The sequence below is a fragment of the Amphiprion ocellaris genome, chromosome 9, assembly GCF_022539595.1.
Source record: "Amphiprion ocellaris isolate individual 3 ecotype Okinawa chromosome 9, ASM2253959v1, whole genome shotgun sequence".
NCBI lineage: Eukaryota > Metazoa > Chordata > Actinopteri > Pomacentridae > Amphiprion > Amphiprion ocellaris.
In genome coordinates, this window is record NC_072774.1 from 5,765,233 (window position 1) to 5,780,237 (window position 15,005).

The 15,005-nt window shown below is 37.2% G+C and overlaps 1 protein-coding gene across 3 annotated transcripts in view; it reads left to right on the plus strand.

Annotated features, from left to right (window-relative positions):
- The window catches only part of alg2 (ALG2 alpha-1,3/1,6-mannosyltransferase), a 110,349-nt gene that overhangs the window by 27,936 nt on the left and 67,408 nt on the right, over positions 1-15,005 (plus strand). For all 3 annotated transcript variants that reach the window (XM_055013753.1, XM_023284213.3, XM_055013754.1), the window contains exon 2: positions 11,453-11,617. The gene's annotated coding sequence lies outside the window, so the exon portion shown is untranslated. The remainder of the gene's footprint in view (positions 1-11,452; positions 11,618-15,005) is intronic.

Consider the following 15,005-nt stretch of genomic DNA (forward strand, 5'->3'; position numbering starts at 1 on the left):
TCGTTAATAAATGTGCGGTTTTGGTTTTAAATGCTGTGTACTGCAGTGAAAATGAGCCTACAGTATGTAGAATCTGTCGTCTGCACATAGAGACATAAGATGTGGTATTTTCCTCTAATGGCGGTTGATGTTTGGTGATTATGTAGTTTCATTGTTTTTTACTAAACGGTCCTTAATTTTCAGTGAAAAACGAAAACACGGAACAGACTGTGTAACACCTACTCTGTGTTTCGTGTTGCATGATGCCAATTTCTGCCGATACTCTCTCAGTCCTGTGGGGGTTGAGGTTGTAACGTAAGGATAGCATCGCCCAGCGACTCCTCTGCTCACACAGCCAGAGGGTTTGTGGTCCAGCGATCAAGGTGGCGACAATGCCGCCCACTCCAGTCTCACTTTGCCGGTTTCATCCTGTTACCATGTGATGTAAATGGAAGTGAAAAACGCCCACTCGCCTCTCCGTGCCGTGACAATCATATGACATCAGTATTGCAATGACACAGCTTTATTGTCACCTGGACAGCCGTGTGGGAGTTTTTCAGAGAACGGGATCAGTCATGGTTGATTGGTTGTTTTTTGATGCTGATTTGGTTCCATGTAAGTGCAGATAAAATAAAGTTGCTCCACATTATGACCCTGTCAAAGTTTTCACGCATTTTCCTCTACAGTTTTGCGAGTTTGTTGGCTCCAAACTGGCAAAAACGTTAGGCACTTGTGCATTTTTTAAAAAACTTGTTGCATCAGATCCACCGCTGCGCACCGCTGGAAGACGAGTGTGGGTGTCTGCGGCGAGGAAGTGTGCACTTTCACTGGCTTTCTCTGGTGTGTGTGTCTGTATTTTTGTGCAAATCCTGGAAAGAGAAGTGAGATGGACACTTCCGTTGTTTTTCTAAAAATAGAGCTTCCATTGCAGCTTGCATCACTTCCTCTTTCTGACACACACACACACACACATGTGCAGGCGAATAACCAAAGAACATGAAGCAATTTCCTTATGTGGCTTTACGCATGTTATGTGTACGTTTGAGTGGAAACTGGTTTGGTGTAATGGCACAACATGTGGGCTGGTGACTCTTAACAGTTTTATAAAGGGCTAGTCTCAGTTATAGTATATAAAGTATATTTGAGCAGCATTAAAACCACCTCACCATATCTGCATTTTTGCAAAGTTATATGTGACATAAATTTCGATATCTACCTAGGTTTGTAAGCCCAAAATTTGAAAAATGCACGGATTCTCTGCTTTGCAAGTGACTGCACATATACCAGACTGTCCTGTACTGTATAATCCATCATTAAAAGAGTTGTAATTGAAGTAGTCGCTGCTAGACATTGGAGTGTCTTGCTGCAGTTGCATATGTGACCAGCTGCAATATCCTATAAAAAAGTGCAAAATTACAGCCTTTGAGAAACATCCAGAGTTGTTTCTGTGTTCAATAAGAAGAGCTAATTATGGCTGAATGCATAGCAAGTGGACTAATACCTGTTGTAGTATGAAGTGAACCAACTGTGCACCAGTAAAATGGAAACCATGCCCTTAATTGGCCATAAGGCCCAAACAGAAAGTGGACATGGGTGTCACTGTCATCATTTCTAAAAGTCTCTGCTTCTGCATGTCCAATTGAAAGCACAATCTGGGAGTTTTAAAACTAAAACTGGGTCAAATACCAAAAATTTCCACCTTGGAGTTCTTAAAACACAGGAGTAATGTGGACGTGAACATACAAGAAGTTATGCATTTTGAATGAAACTGTATTAGTGGGAGTTGTGACAAGATCTCTAAAACCCCACCTGCTTTGTGCTTAAGTCTTTTGTAGACTTTGTATTGGGTTAATTGATAAAGAAAAATCACCTAAACCATATTTGGGCATGATTGTTTAAACATTCTTAGTGTTTTTTTTGTGACTACTATGAGAACTAATACGACCATCAGTGCAACAAACTGACGTCTAACTACAGTTATATGAATAAAACTGTGTACAAAGTCTACACTGGTCCTGCAGGAACCATGAATTTGTCTTTAAAGTTGTGCATAATTAAAGAAGAGGTCGCTTAGTGGGACAGGTTGGTGCTGTCGTTGGGTTGATCTTGATCTTGACAATCAACTCGATAATATCTCCTTGAATTCTTCACCTGAACTCTCAAGAGAATCTTTTAATGTGTTTTGATGATTGCCTTTAAATCTGCAGTGCAAAATGCAGGGTTTTCATATTCTGAGACAACTTTGCAGTTGTTTTGCGTCTCTTTGCAGTCGTTTTGTGGCCCTTTACAGTGGTTTCATACGTTTCTGCAGTCATTTTATGTCTTTATGGTTGTTTTGCTTTACTTTCTGGGTCACTTTGTGTCTCTTTGTAGATCTTTTGCAATTGTTTTGATTCTCTTTGTGGCTATTTTGTGTCTCTTTGCAATCTTTTTATGCATCTCTTTGCGGTTGTTTTGTGTCTGTTCGTGGTAGTTTTAAGGTAGTTTTGCATTTCTGCGTGGTTATTAGGCATCTGTTTGTGGCCATTTTGGTCTCTTTGCAATCATTTTATGCCTCTTTGTAGTTGTTTTGCATCTCCTTGCAGTTGTCCTGCATCTATTTGCAATCATTTTGCTTCTCTTTCTGGTTCATTTGCATGTGTTTTGTGGTCATTTTGTATGATCATTCTGCATCGCTTTGCGGCGGTTTTGCATCTCTTTGCACTCATTTTATGTCTGCAGTAATTTTGCTTCTCTTTCTGGGTCATTTTGCATCTCTGTGGTTGTTTTGTTTCTCTTTGGGATGGGTGTGAGGTAGTTTTAAGTCTCATTTTGGGTCATTATGGGTCATTTTACATTTCTTTGCCGTTGTTTGGTGTCTTTTTGCAAGAGTTCTTAGCAGAACACTGCATTGTATAGAGTTTATCAATGCTGTTCACTTCACCTCTTGGTGGGGTTTTTTTTTTGTTGTGGCTGATCAGTTCTCGTTAACATGTAAGTGTGAGTGTGTGTCACTGTGTGTGTGACTTACTGAGAAAGAGTGAGAGTTGGAAAGCGACGTCTCACCACGTGACGTAGGTTTCTGGTGTTTTCCAAACCAAAGAAGTGGAACCAGCAGTGACGAGGAAGTGATGTCAGCGTCACTTGCTAGCGGCCCCACGTCTCACGCTCCCCTTTTGTCACTTTCTTTTTGTGTGTCTATATTTCCATCTCTTTGTGTCTGTACAGTATCTGTGTGCTGCCGCTCTTCTTGTCTTTATCTCCTGATTCCCCTCTTGTTGCACTGCATAAAGAGTAGGCGTTTGCTGGCTGTTTTTTTTTTCTTTTTTATGAATGAGATGTGTTGTTTACTCTCTGACAGAGCTATTTCTGTCAGCGCTGATGATGAACACATACAGTGTGACACTAACTTCCTCCTCTGTTGCCCTCTTTCCTCTGATTGGTGGAGGTTCTCCTCTCAATGGCAACGGTTTTGAGGTAGTTGTGGATGTGTTTTTTTTCTTTCTGTCGTGGGAGTACTTTTGTGTGTGTTTGTGTGCATGCGTCTGTGCACGTGGGCCAGAGTGTTGAAGGGTCTCTGTGGGCTTCTTTTCACTGATAATTGATAAAAGCATCCTGTTTCCAAGAGAGAGAAGCAGTAATTTTTTTCCAAATGATGTCACTGCAGCCCACGCTAAAACGAGCAAATTCATACTTCAAAGTATGACTGCAGCATCTCGCAGCTGTCAAGTCATTTGCGTCTTTGTGATAGCAGGGAACAGATATCTTCACCTCAAATGACAAATGTTGTTTACGTGTATGCCTCTCCCTGTTGAAACATTTTCACAGTTACTCTCCAAAAGCAGACTTTTTAAAAACCGATTTTATGTTTCCAAGTAGAAATTTGGTGTTTCCTAACTCAGTGATCACAGACTACTGCAGTGAGGAGTGCATGGATTCTACTTTTAACTGGCTTTTAACAATTTTTGTCACCATAACTGGAGATTAATTATATTTTCTAATGTAAAGAAACAGAAACAAAACATATATTTATGCTGTTTTTCGTGGACTTTTATTTTAAATGGAGATTTTATGTTCACAACTGGAAATTTGTTCTTTCTGAGTACAATAATGATGGATTATTGCAGTGATGATTGCATGGATTTTGCTTTTCAGTGCCTTTTAAGCAGTCATATAGGCCACAATTTTTAGTCTGTGTCAGTAACAAATTATGTTTTCTAATGTAAAAAAAACCTACCTAACAAGAAAACATAGTTTGGGTATGTGTCATTTTTTCAGTTATTCCCAAAAAATGCACTTCTCTTTTAAATTGAATTGAAATTAGAATTTTATTGTTTATTGTTTCCTGCAGCAACAATACTTTGATAACGGCAGTTTACAATCTAAAACATATCAACATGTGAGCTTTGTCCTACAAATTGTAGTTTTATAATCATGAATTTCACTTTTAACTGACTTTAATACATTTGTTTAGCCAAAATCCTAGATTAATTATGATTTTTAATATAAAAAATGTAGTTAAAAAACACTTCATTGGGCTGGCAATAAAGCTGAAAAGTTTATTACGATAAAATGCTTAATTTTTGCCAGTATCGACAATTTTTGATTATTTTTATTGATCTAATCCTTAATAAGGGCCAGGAGAGAAAAAAAAAGTTCATTTGGAGTATTGCAATGTTATTTATCAGGGTACACAGGTAATAATTTTAATGTTAAAATAACATAAAAAACACGTGGAAAAAATAAATGAATTACACCTGCCCACTCTGGTGGTTTCATAAATGATGTTTTTTTTTTTTGTGCAACTTTCCCAAGGCCAGAAAACGCAAACTGCATATACGGTACATGCACATGCTTGCATGTAAACACTGACATGCGATGACTGCAGGGCATTTATGGTCCTATACTTAATCCACCACGTCCACATTCAATACATACAGGAACATCAGAGATTAGGTACAGTCCTGTATAATTACCCATATATGTGTGTCTCTGTGTTAATGGTCTTGGTGTGAGGAGATCTTTGATTGATGTTCGATTAAATCGGGTTTATTCAAATTGCGATGGTAACCCAGAGTCAAACCTCTTGTAAAGTGACTTTGATGAGACGTAACATGTGGAAACTTCGGGCCTCGTGTTTGAATTCCCAGCGTGGAGCGCTGAGATGAAGAGCTGAATGATTAATTAGCATGCCATGAAGGATCTGTAGTAACAGCGCTTCAAAACAAAAACATGAGCACACACGTGTAGTATTACACAATAAATCTCAGTTAAATGTGTCAGTATTCTGACTGGTGTCCTCTTCTGCACAGTTCTTAGGCTCATTTAGTCACACTGCGTTCTGTTGTGAACAAACACTCTTCTGTGTTCTGTGGGAGAGAGATTATTGCAATGTGCTGTCAAAACCCTAGTTACACTATATACTCAGGATGTGGTTTGTTTACTTGAATTACAAAAATATGCATATTCGGTTTGTTTCTGTGTCTGACTTTTCTGCGCTTCATGTGGAAATTAAGTGAATTTCTCTCTTGGATACTCTCTCTACTGAAGAATAGTCCCAATGTAACTTGTTAACAGTGTCATCAGTGTATCACTTCTTGATATTAATAGACTGTAGGAACTGTGTGGGGGTTTTAGGGCAGCTGGAATCTTTGCACATCTTCTGATTGCATGATTAAAACCTCTTTAAGTGCTGTTTATGTGGGGAAAAAAGATGCCCTTATCCAGTAGCAGTTTTCTCCTTTCAAACATCACCATCAACAATGTAAAATTTGTTATATAGGCTAACATAACAAACCTACATTGTTCTGTTTCCTACATGCCCATAGAACTGGAGTTACCTCAACTAACAGGTTTCTGTCATTTTTTAGTGCACTCAGAGTTAATGTTGTGGTCAAAGCAATTGGTTCCTACATGGCAATAAAAACAGAACGTTTGTTCTTGAAAATGCTTGCGCCACTTCATGCTTGCCCCAATTTCTCCAGTGGAAACTAGGTAATGTTGGGGAAATGTGTGCATTTCCAAATGTCAACTGGAAGAAGGTTCTTTCGCCTAATGAGACCAAAACTGAGCTTTTTGGGCATCAGACCAGATGCATCCTGATGTGAGACATGGTGGTGGCAGCATCATGACGTGAAGCATGGCGGTGGCAGCATTATGATGAGAAGCATAGTGGGGGCAGGATAATGAGGTGAAGCATGGCAGTGGCAGCATCATGAGGTGAAGCATGACATAGTGGTGGCAGCATCATGATGTAAAGCATGGTGGCGGCAGCATCATGATGAGAAGTATGGTAGTGAAGGGGGTAAATACTTATGCAATCATTTATTTTCTGCTCTGTATTGTCCATTAACTGAGATAATTTTGTAGAAATCTGTTTTTTGCTTTGGCATTGAAGAGTCACCTAAACGAGGAAAGTTCAAAGGGAGGTGAATGTTTTTTATAGGCACTATACATTCAAGAGAAGTCTGCCTGCCCAGATTTTTATTTTTATTTTAGTTAACTCTTTAATTGATATTCAGGTAAACGTTTGCAGCAGCCTCTAACTACAGGCCTGTTATCTTTCATGACTGACTGCTCATGTGTTGCCTCATATTGCTAATACTTTGGTTTCAAAAATGAATAAAAATGTACTTTTTTTTCAAATAAGCTCTCTTGCTCTGTCTCCCACTCAATACTCTGTCATTTCTTTTTCCAAATTCCAGTATTGACTTGTTTGCCCACCTGCTCTGTGTGTTTGTACGAGTGTCTGAGTGTGTGTTTTTGAACCGCTCTGAGGACGTCCACTTTGAGTGTTTCTCCTCCACTGCTCTTTCCGGTTGAGGAACAGTAGTTTTTCTGTCGATGGGGCTTATGGATCGGCACATTCAGCATCCCTCCCGCCCCTCCCTCTCACTCGCCCACATGTAAACACGGGAACAAACTAGATTTGGACTTTGTTGCTGGTTGGGGACTTTTTTACAGCCTTATTGGATGCACAGTATAAAAAAAAAAAAAAAATGACCACAGTGGTGTCATATTAAACATTTGTGGTTGGTTCATGCATTGTTGAGAACTCAGGCACACAGAGAAGTCTTTTAGATAAACCATGATGTGTTGTGCGTCAGTGTTCTGGGTTTTGAGCTTTTTGTCACCACGAACATAACTTAAGGCTTTTCAGATGCTATAACCTTGAGCAATTAACTCACAATTATTTAGTTGTAAACCAGAAGAACATGCTGTCTACAGAAGAAATAATAAACATCGACACCGCATAGTGTCACTGATGCATAAGAAGAGTCTTTGTGCTTGTTCTGTGTCGAAATGAGGTTGTGTGACAAGTTGCGTAGTCAGAACATGAACTCACCCACTGGCAGGTAAAGTTTTGTGTCCTACGGTTGTGTGTTTGTATGTTTAAACACCATTTAGTTCTACACAACACATAAAACCAAGGCCACACATTTAATAATGATCATGAGAAGCAATGACAGAATATTTTACAATATGTACTTAAGCATTTGACCCTCTGAACCCTTTTTGTTTTGCTTCTGTCACATTTTCCCTCAGTGTGGTCTCATTTTTCCCTGAGATATTAGGTCCCGCACCTCTATGGAAAAAGCATAGCAGAAGTTTATTTGGTCTAATGAGACCAAAATTGAGCTTTTTGGGCATCAGACTAGACATTATATATGACGGACACCGAACACTGCACATCAGCACAAACGCACCATCCCCACTGTGAGGCATGGTGGTGGCAGCATCATGATTTAATCAATTTAAATTTAACAATATAATCAATTTTTCCTTGTATGATTTCTGACGGATAAGTCCTAGTCGATTTGTAGTAGGATCACAATCATGTGATCGTCAGCAGGCAGCTGATGTAGTGTTCACTTGTTGTCATAGTTACAGTGACGCTGTGCCGCTATCTCACAATGATACAGAAATCTTTAACAAATCTATGGCTCGAGACCATAAGCCACATCACTGCCTAAATGTAATCACTTGGTCCTTTTGTCATTTCTGACCTTCCCTGAAATTTTCATCCAAATCCGTTATTCCATTTTTCAGTAAAGTTGCCAACAGACAAACAGACAAATGTACAGCCCTTCTTTGGAGGAGTAATAGTGATCATGACAAGCAAAGACAGAATATCTTGCAATATGGACTTATGACCTCTGAACCCTTTTTTGCTTTTGTAACATTTTCCCTCGCTGTGGCCTCATTTTTCACTGAAATATAAAGTCCTGCACCTCTATGGAAACAGCATGACCATGGAGAAGGAGAGAGAACTTCAAACATGTCTTCTGTGCAGTTAGACACAGTAGTTAGAATGCCATAAATCATTTTAAAAAAGACAAAATGAAAGCTGAATTTTTATGATTTATTTTACACCAATTCTAAAACACCTACAGTCAACACACACAATGTTCAATTTAGGGAAGTAGTTACTAATATGGGTTTTTTTTTTTCAAAAATGAGGACTTCGTATAGTATTTTAAAATGTGCATTTTTACAACCTTTACAAACTTTCACACTGCTCTGCATTTAAGCTTTAGAGAGATGTTTCACCATGCTGGATGTATCTGCCAACAACTTGCTCCTCTGAATGCCATTTTTGAGCCATGCTGCATTTAGTATATTGTATTTTTCTCTCATTTCTTGTCATCTCCTCTCTGCTCTGAGTTTGGCCAAAAATTATGGTTTTTTTTGTAATAAGAGTAGTGGTGGGAATAATTAAATACAAATTATTATTAAGTGGAAATTTGTTCATTTTCCCCCAATGGAACCACATGTCGCTCATGATATCTTCATGAATTGCTTCAGAGTTGAAAACCTGATGATTTTTTTCAGTTTTTTCAGTTTCTGGCTCTAATAAACTGTGTCTCTTACCGTCTCCTCTCTGCTCTGTATAAACACTGTTCATCCCAAGTTCATCCCAAAAGTCTTTGAATTTTTTCATGTGACTGTTAGCCACAACTCAGTTGATCATGACTCCTCAGTTAAGCCAAGAAGCATCAGATTTTTTATTTATTTATTTATTTATTTTTTTGCAGAATCTGTTTAAAGCAAATGATTGATTTTTGGTGAATTCTTGAATGAGATGTAGAATAAATGGATTTTGATCAAATATAAGTTTAGGGTTAGATTTGGTTAATTTTCCAAGTGGAACTACACATGAAAAGTTTGAAAAGCCACCAATTCTTTTTGGTTTTTCCAGATTCTTGTTCAGATAAATGGCATCATTTGGTGATTTTTTGTTAAGATAACTTACCCTTCAAACCCGTTGGTGCATTTGGGTGTTCAAAGGGTTAAAGTAATGGTATGATCCAAATAAATGGCTTGAGAAACTGTGTCTTGGTGGTTGATGTCAGCTTCACAAAACTGACAATTTCATGTGCTGAAGTGAGAATGTAATCTTCTGTTTTTTATGAATATGCTCTTATTTATCATACTTTCTGGACAACATTATGACTATGAATATGTCCACCTCCAGTCCTATGACAGCTTTCTTTTCACCCTACCTTTGAATGTGGCTGTGCAGAACAACTACAAACACTTCTGATGCGGTCAGATGTGTCGCAAACTGGTTGTCTTTGATCTGTGCCACAGATTCTAGTGCTAGTTTTAGTGACACTCGTTCATTCAGAGAAAAGACCGAGAACAGTAGATGGGTTTAATGCTGCGTAACTTGTCTGAGGCTGCAGGGCTGCTGCAGGAGGGCGAGAAACTGAGAACAGCCTGAACAGTTCAGTGGTCAATCACAAGGCTAACGTGTACAGACAAGCCCATTTCCACCTGCAGGCACTTCAGAGTTTCCAATTTATCTTCTATGTGAATGTCTTTGGACTGAGAAACCTGGAGGCTCAGTGCAATAAGAAGACAAGGCTGCTGAAAAGACATCAGTGACGTGTATCTGCTCAGGCCTTTTACAGGGTTGTAGAGTGATGCAGCCTGTCGTTGGTAAAACTGGGCAGGAGGTGAAGTACAAACTGCATAGACTGTCAGTCATTTACAGCTATAACCAACATTCATATTCACACAGGCATACTAGATACGTTTTTGTTCTTTTTTTTTTTCCTATAACCCACGTTGAGCATAAATGTTATGGGATGTATCATAGTTTGAACAGTAAAACTGGAGCAGTTTATTTCCTATGAGTCCTAGAAACAATCATTGGTATCCTGGATGTGTTTCTGTTGTACTGAATGAGCCAGAAATTTACCAAGATACTTCCAACCTATCCAGATTTTACGAAAAGCTTCCCACAGTAACAGAAAATGGCCAAAAATGACCAAAAATACCTAAAACCTTTTTGAAATCTAACAAAAAATTTCAAAATGTTGTCAAAAATGGTTGAAAATTACTAAAAATGGACTCAAATGACACACTACTACTTTATATAGCACGTTTAAGACAACAGCTGTTTCGTTAAAGCACCTTCCTACAAAAAAAGTTATGACTGGAATTTTAAGAGTAACCTAAAAAGTGCAAAAATTGGGGTAAGACTCTATAATGTTATTTATGGTGTGATTTTACCCAAATAAGTTAAATATTATGGATTAAAACTCTACAAAAATGATATAAAATACTACTCTGCCTGACTATAAGGCTAAGACTGTACGCTGTTGGTAATGTTTTACCATGCAGAATGTATCTTCCGACAACTTGCTCCTCTGTATATGGTTTTTGAGCCATGCTGCATTTATTTTATTCATCAAATATGTTTAATTTCCTCTCAGTTTAATTAGTTGTCTCGTCTCTGCTCGGTGTAAACACTGCCTGCAGTTCAATGGAGAAAAAACCTCCAAAACAAACAAACCGTAACTTTTGTCACGTGACTGTTGGCAAAAGCTAAGCCAGTTCATTTTTTTGCTTTTTACAGAACGCAATTGGTGCAAATTGTTTATTTTTGGGCAGTTTGTTTGTATATGACATGCATAAAATATATATTTTAAGTTTAGATTTGGTTAATTTTCTCAGTGGAACCGCTTGTCACACATGATATGTTCACCAAACCTGGTGATTTTTTCTGTTTTTACAGTTTCTGGTTTTGGTAAATTGTGTAATTTAGATGATTTTTATAAATAAAATACGTATTTCAAAACCAGCATTGGGTTTTGGCTTTAACCTGCAATTCTCAGGACGGTGTGAGAAGATTGAAGACTCAAGATTTAAGATTATTAATTTGCCGTTTGTGCATCCGAATGCTGAGGAAACCAAAGAAACAAGAACTTTCTCCTTATAAGAGGCCAAACACTGATCCAGGTTGATGCCCTTTAGAACCCCATATTATAAATATACTTTACCAAATTTAGTCTGCAGATTTGTTCTTTCTGATCCCAAACTAGACCCCATTACAGACCGAGTTACGTAATTTTGGTAATGAGTAGATTTCCTCTGCTTCCTTGGGGTCGTCCTGGTCACACCTGTCAACCTGTCCACTCATTAGTGGCCCTGCCCGGTTGGGTTCTGTCACTTAAATGAGTCTTTTCCTCCCCATGTCTGTCCTCAGCAGCGTCATGTGTGTTCTGCTGATGGAATCTCCTGCTTTGACGTCATCGCCTGAGAAGGAAAAAAGCCCGTCATCGGGTCACAACGCCGACCAGATGCCTGTCTTAGAGAATGACGTCATGCACGTCCTACTCCAGCAGCTTTCCTGTTACACACCTGGGACACGGTAAGCCGGGGAAACCCTCGCAACACACAACCACAGCTACACTCGCTAATCCAATTAGGACAGCAGTTAGCGGCAGCCTGGCCCGGGCCTCCTCGGACACACAGTGATCCAATTATTGCTGGATGGATACGCCGGGCAATCCCTGTGTTCCCCAGCGCTAAGGTGCTTTAGTGGGGACACCTCATACGCACTAAGGATCCCCCTGCTATTTCTGTGGATGCTGGCCGCCCGGTGAGTCAACAAAGACGAGGAAGAAGCCAAGAAGAGGCTTCCGCTCAGTCAGCAGAGTCGGCAAGGGTGAAGCGAAAACCCGGAGCTCAGCCAGAGTAAGAAGACTTTCCTCTACGCACGGCCTCGTCTTCACAAAAACTCCTCGTCACGTGCCAGGAATAGTCACGCACACAAACACTCCTGGAAATTATTAACAAGAATGAAAGAACAATGAACGGATGCAGACCTCGGGGTTGCTGCTCTCACCCACCAAACATGCGCTCGTTTTCCCTGTGCTACAAAAGCATTGATATCATTTGCAGCGAGCGAGTGTGCGTCTATGTGTTTTCTGAGAGGCTCTTCATTGAACAACACGGCAGAACGAGGCGCTCTCCAAACAAGGCCACAAGTCCATACAGAGGCTCTTACCTAACACTCGCTGTGTAGTGAGGCTCTGCACAGTTGTTATATTCTCTTTTATTCTCCACCACACATACACTCTGCACACACTGTGAAAAATATCACAAAAAAAAAAAAAAAAAGAAAATCTGGCAGCAAGGGTGCCAGAAAAAAATCCATAATGAAACAGTGGAATACTGTAATGTTGTAAAACTGTAAAATATGTGAAAATAACAGCAAATATATGTAAAATAATGATATTTTTCAGCAGATTTAAATACAGTAATACATAATGTTTGCCAATTACATAATTATTCTTTCAATTAATGCCAAATATTTCTCAAATAATGACATTTTTTGAGGATTTAATTGTTTTAAAATGTGTGATTAATTTTGTGGTAAAACATTGTAAAAGGACAAGGTACTATTTGTAAATATACATATTTTTGAAGTGAACATTATGTGCAGTTTTGGCAGTCTTTGTTTTATTTTTACAGTCAGGGGATTTTACCAGACATCATGATATTTTCTGTAAATTAATAAAACAAAGAAAATCCTGAAAATAACTGTTAAAAATTATGTACCAATTTCAATCCACAACGTACATACATTATCTTTCAAATCACTAAAAAATATATAAAATAATTATATAAATACTGTACAGTCAACATGTAAATTCATACTATTTTGTGATTATACTAGTTATTTTCTGCAATTTAACAAAACAGGGAAATCTGTAAAATACCAGTAAAAATGCATCATTTTCTCAGTTTCAATTTTTCTTTTAAATGATTGCAAGTATTTGTAAAATAATGGTAGAAATGAATAGTTGTAGCATATATTAAATACAGTAAAACAGTGTAATTTTACAGTCAAGCATTGGAAAAGAACTAATTACCATTTTGTAAAGATCCAGATTTTTGATGTGAGCATTACAGTTTTGCCTTTTTTTGTACAGTCAGCATGTTAAAAAAATGTTTTTAGTTGTGATTTTACTAGATATTATCAATAATTTAACAAACCAGTAAAAAGTCAGTAAAATATATTAAAATATAATTTAATTTTAACCCCAAATATACATAATTTTTAAAAATTTTCCATAACAGAAAATATTTAATAGATTTTTGTAGATTTTAGTACAGTAAAAAATAATGTCATTTTATGGTCAAACTTTATAAAAGAATTGTTCCTGTATTTGTAAATTAACACACATTATCTTTCAATTAGCAGCATATATATATATATATATATATATATATATATATATATATATATATATACACACACACATGTATGTATGTGTATATATATATATATATATATATATATATATATATATATATATATATATATATATATATATATATATATATATATATATATATATATAAAACAGTTAGATTTAGATAGCCAGCATAAAAAATTTTTAAATAATTGAACAAAAGCAGAATTTAACCAAACAAGGATTATTTATAAAATTCTGTTTCAAAAAAGTACTATTTTGCAATCCTTAAAATACACTTTTAAAAACAAAAAGAACAATATCCTCAAAATATTGATAATTTATGCTGATTTAAATCCTGTAAAAATATTGTAATTTCATAGTCAAATTCCAATTAATTTATTTACAGTTTTTACCATACAGAGATGTGAATATTATTTATAGTTTTGGCCTGTTTTCTCTTCTTCTTTTCTTTATTTATCTTTCTTTACCAGTAACATCAGTTATTGTCTCCCATTTAACAAAACATGAAAAAACAGTAAATATCTTAATTTTTTTAGTCTCATTGTCAATATCAACATTGTCATGTACAATATTTCTGTGCAAAACATGTTTACTTTCAGTTGACTTTCTGTTATCTGTTTCTTGTCATTTAATTTACAGTTTACATTTTGTACTCATTTATTATGATTATGATTATGATTATGATTATGATTATGATTATGATTATGATTATGATTATGATTATGATTATGATTATGATTATTATTATTAGTAGTAGTAGTAGTAGTAGTAGTATTATTAGACCAAATTGAGGCCAAACAATATCCTCTGAGCTGAATAAAGTTAATCTTATCTTAGCTTCTCTTAAATTGATCTCATCTTAAATTGTTAAAAAAAAAAAAAAAACAACGTTAAAAGCATTAATTTTTTGCAGTGTACGCTGTCAGCATGTGTCTCGTGCAGCTACATTGAGTGCAGCGTTTCGTCCTCTTGTTCTGTGGACGCTGAAGTCGTGCACTCACATGTGCTCTCCACGTAAACAGACCGACACAAAGACAGTTTCTCTCAGAGAGGGAAAAGCAAAAAAAGCTCATAGAAAGGTGACAGAGCGAAAGCGAGTTAGTTGAGTCTGTCATGTGTCATGTCAGGCTCTCCCTCATGCTAATGCACTATTCATCTGTGTCATAGAACCATAATGACTCTCGGTGCAGAGAGGCTCCTGAAGCACTTTTCCACAGAGTGCTGTCCACTCCACAGTCAGCCTCTCTGTCTGCACCTCCATGTTTAGCTCCCTGGTTTTAGACATCTGTGTGTTTATTTTCTCCACTGAATGACATTACTACACCACTAAACTGCATTCTCAATCACATCTTGAGATGTTTTCTGCCAGATTATGTTCGTAAGGTGTCACAAATTTGTTTCTAATCGTAGTATATTTGCCTTTTTGTATTGATTCGCTGTCAAACCTTTTCACCCAACCAATCATAAATGAGATTAGTTAGGACGTGTCGCCTCTTTTAGCCCAGAAAATGGAGAAAAGGCTTCAAATATGTA